This window comes from Cricetulus griseus (assembly GCF_003668045.3).
Source record: "Cricetulus griseus strain 17A/GY chromosome 1 unlocalized genomic scaffold, alternate assembly CriGri-PICRH-1.0 chr1_0, whole genome shotgun sequence".
NCBI lineage: Eukaryota > Metazoa > Chordata > Mammalia > Rodentia > Cricetidae > Cricetulus > Cricetulus griseus.
Window position 1 is genome coordinate 249,823,321 of NW_023276806.1, and position 4,662 is coordinate 249,827,982.

Sequence of the window (4,662 nt, forward strand, 5' to 3'; positions counted from 1 at the left end):
TGGCAATGCTGTCACCTGGGTAAAATAGAAAAGCTGCCAGGATTAACTTTCCTAAAATTATCTGTAATAAATGTAGCTGAATTGCTCCATTTTCTTCTTAAAATTTAGTCTTGACACTTTAACCCCAAGTGCATACAGGGAGACATACCTTAAAAATACCACCCATCTTCAGCAAATTAGAGCCTATTGTTTGAAAAGGAATTTATAGCACAATGCACAACTCCGAGTGTGGACATCGTCCCTAGCCCTGTAATTTACCACAAGCTGCTTCCATGTCAAGTGACTTTACCAGAACACATAACTAAGCCTAAACTTGACAATGCTGCAAGGAGATCAAAGAATTCTACTACACTATGGGTTCAGAAAGCCAATATGAACCAAAATATTAAGGCACTTTGTGGTAGTCTCAGTTTCAAGGCTCAGAAGCTTAAAATCTTTCTCTGCTACCTGCAGGGCCCACATCACAAGCTCAGTGCAGCAACCAGCAGGATGCTTTCTTATAAGAAGGCACAAACAAGCCCATCAACCTCCTGGGGACAGCAACATCACTGATCAAATGCCTTACACCTTAGAAGAGAAACGAGAGGTGGGTATGGTTGCTTATACTTATAATCCCAGCATGTGGAAGGCCGGAGGCAGGAGGATTGCTGCCAGTTCAAAGCTAGCCTGGTTATATACTAAATTCCAGACCAGCATGGGCAAGAGTAAGAGCCTATAGTCTACCTCAAAATAAACAATGCCAATGGGGGAGGGAGGATGAGGATGACAGAGATCACAGGTATCAAACTTGTATTAATCCAGCTTGTTTTGCTACTTTGGGTGTAAGTCAGTGCCTGGTGGGGATCATGCTTGGGTTGGTTCATTTAAACAGGACTGGAGGATGACACATCTAAGAACCTAAACACAGGGGAAGCTGATTTTCACTAAAGCAATCATCCTCCTGGTTCTACAGAGTGAGTCCCTCGCTCTTCTCTTCCCTGAGATGTCAAATCCATAGCACTCAATAGCTAAGAGCTCCAACCCCTTCCTGACCTGACCTTCTCTTCCTCCATCTACCTTCTCCAGCAGCCTGTGCTATTTTGTCTGATGCCACTCTGGAGGGGCAGGACATTTTATAATCTGACTAGTTCTGCTTTTGTTTGTTGTCTGTTTTTAAAGATACAAAGGACTGCAAAGTCAATCTACAGAATCCATGGGTGTGGAGAAAGGATGACAAGGTTCACCCCAGACACATACTCAACTCCTTAGCCAGTGTCACACCTGTTTGTCCTTTGGTGTGGGAATAAGACTGACCAGAGATGGAGCCTGCTGCCTGAATGGGCCACTGCTGTGGATGCCAGGTGACTCCACAGACAAACTTCTATGCTGACACTGCAGAAAACATCAAGCACTCCCAGGACCACTGTCTTCCACCACCAATACCCGCTGCTGGCCACTTCCAGGCCGTCACATGCCTCTTGGAATTGATTGTGCTGTTTCTCTATCTTGTATAAACCAGCTCCACCTGTTTCATGTTGAGAGTTACAAGTGGGAGAGCAGCATCCTGTCTTGCACCAGCACAGTGTCGATCCCAAACTGATCAGTACACTGCTTGACAGTGGCAAGGACATTCAGAAGCCGCTGGTTCACAGTGTCCAAGTGTGGATCAGAGAGCACAGGGGAGATAGGGTCACGGGCCATGGCAGATTTTAAGGCAGACTTTAGCGCTCCATTCTTTAGGTAGGTAGTTCAGTCTATTCCAGGTTGAAACCTGAATGATGCAACACTGATAGAGAGAGGCAAGAATGCTTCTCTCATTCAGCGAGGGGTTCCCAAAGCTTTTGGCATTATCAAGAAGGATAAGCATGCTAGAGTCTTCATCATCTTGAAAGCTTTCATAGTGATGGTGGTCAGCATTGCCAATCAAGTAATCAAAGACACAGTGATGGGGAATGTACTTCTATGTATGTTCATCTTATTGATTGTTGAATAAAGCACTGTTTGGCCAATGAGGCAGCAAGTTAGGCGGGACTATGAGTCAAAGAGGATTCTGGGAAATGTAGTAGAAAAGTGGTGATTCAGGCAGGAAGTGACATAGCAAGGAGACTCATATTTAAGCAAGGACAAACAGGAGGTGGCCCCTTTACCCCTTGGCCTTCTCCAGCGGCACCATATGATCCACCTGCAAGGGAGGATGCCAATGGAAGGTGTCCAATAAGATAAGTCTTATAAAAGCTATAGATTTATGATAATTAAGACTGAGCTAGCAGATGAGAAATCCTAGTCATTGGCCAAGCAGCATTTGTACCTAATAGAAGTCTGTGTATTAGTTTCTCCATTCATGTGGTGGGCAGAACTCGGGCGGCTGGCAGAGACTGCCCATGTGGCGGTAGGGTTCAGGTGGCTTTTAGCAGAAAGATTTATCTAACACAGCAGTGTCAATGATGTCCAACAGGTGTGGGCCTGAGTCATAGGTGCTTTCTTCACAGCATCACAGTAGCTCTCATCATATTCCCACCTGGACAATTTGCCTTCTCGGTAAGTCCTGCCCCAGGGGTGTCGATGTTTCTGCAGGGACCACACATCTGGAAGCCAAAGTGTGATGGATCCTTCCATCATGTCTCCATCAGCACATGCTGGCTCTGTCTCTCGGCAGTAATAGCACTTCCCATAGAAACACATACTGTTCCCTACAGTTAGGAAGGTGTTCAACAGCTGCTCCCTGGCCACAGGCTTGATCTCTGTCTGCAGATGAGCATATCTGCCAACCACTAAGGGAGCTCGGTGGAAACCCAGAATCCTGTTCAAATGGATGGCTGCCACCTCTGCATTGTGTCTGTCATAACCAGCGTAAGGCTCCTCTTCTACCACATAGCTTCTGCTATACCACTTAGGTTTGAAGACAACTTTCTGTCCTCCAAGTATCAATAAAGCTTTTAGTTGTGTCCCTTTATAGTTCACATCAGCTTTAATGATTTTCTTAGTGGCCATGGCATGCATGGTTGCTCCCATCTCTGGTACATGAAGCTCCCTGCTTCAGGGTACACTTCCTGGGGCACCACCCACTGGGCTGCAATCTCCCAAGGAGATTGCTGGCTGTGGTCCAATTTAGGCACCAGCTCCACCCACAAGCCAGCCATTATTCGGTGAAAAGCCCTCTGGTCCTCTCAGTTGGCAGCTGATGTATCTAAGTTGTCTATCAGGAAAAATATGGTGAAGATAAAGATGACTAGGGGTATTGCTAACAGCACAACTCGCTGCTTTTACTTCATGTTGGCCTCTTTTCCTCCTTCTCGACCTACTTTCTCGCTGGCTTATCAAGGAGAACAGGTGGTGATGATTAGCAAGACGATTCCATGATTCTTCACTGCAGTGCCTCCACAACTCCTGGAGGGCCTCAGGATCGCTCCATAGCCGCCAGCATAGTGTGGTGCAGCCCCATGCTGTGCTTACTGCCTCCAGCCTCTGCTGCTACTACTGCGGCTCCCACCCACTGCCTGGTATTAGTCTCTTTAATTGCTCTGGGAAAGAGTTTCCATGGTGACAGCAAAGGACTGAGTTGGACTTGGTATAGAGGCCTGCAAGAGGCTCCTCAGGGAGTTTCCTGATGACAAAAGATTACCTTGAATGTCTCTTGTTGAACTACTTTCATTAGTCCAATGCCTGCCTTTGCCACACCTTCCACATAATCCAGAAGTGAGGGGTATTCTGTTTGGATTATGTTTATAAAAAGCATTGTTTCTAGGAACTCTGTTTGCAATCCCTTTTAAAATGATCTTATTTGCCATAATTAAAACATCAATTAAGCTGTGCTTGGATGTTTTAGAAGTCATGTCTCCCCTGAGATACCAGGTGCCAGCTTTTGTCAGATCTTATCTACCTTCCTTGCCCTGAGATATGAATGCCTGGTAACCTTGCTACTGTCAGAGAATTGCTATTTGTGTCTGTGGGGGTATATAAACTGGACGCCAGTGGGATCTGAATGAACTTTTGAAGACAACAACTTTCTTTGAAGAATAAAGAGCCATGAGAAACTATGTGTGTGAGCAGATACATTTCCTTCACCCTCAGGTCCTTTTAGTCAGTCCTACCTGCTTGCTGCAGGCATCTGGCCTGGACCCTGAGAGAACACTAAGGCTGGAACTCGGTGTTTCTCAATATTTTGTCACCTGAAATACAGGGGATCAGAACAGTAATTTTTGCCAAATGTTAGTTGATTAAAGGGCACTTCTCAGAGCTATAAAAAAGGGAAAAGGCTAAGGTTATGTAGTATAAGATCTGCAGGCTGCTGCTTCTAGCTTCAGGGTAAGCATTGGGGCAGTCTTACCACTGATAAAATGACACATGAGAGAAATTACAGACAGGGCCAAGTAATTTCCACAGCCAATGACTCCACAGCTTTGCCACATGGAGTTCACTATGACTCATGTGGTAGGCTGTATTTCTCATGGCCCTTGACAAGGCTAACTTTGAACTCACAGTGATCTTCTGGCCTCTGCCTCCTTAGTTGTCCCGCGCGTGCTCTGTATTTCTCGCCAGCAAGAAATCATACACGGGACACTCGGATCCTTCTGCAGACAAGCTTTAATGCATCTTGAGAGGAGAGCATAAGCTTCCCAGAGCAGAGAGACTGAGCAGAGACATTGAACCAAGAAAACCATCCCTTATAAAGGCTGACCAGCC

At 45.9% G+C, this 4,662-nt stretch overlaps 1 pseudogene; it reads right to left on the minus strand.

The window, feature by feature from the left end:
* Positions 1 to 1,521: 1,521 nt before the first annotated feature.
* LOC100772636 lies at positions 1,522 to 3,251 on the minus strand (annotated as a pseudogene).
* Between the last annotated feature and the right edge of the window lie 1,411 nt (positions 3,252 to 4,662).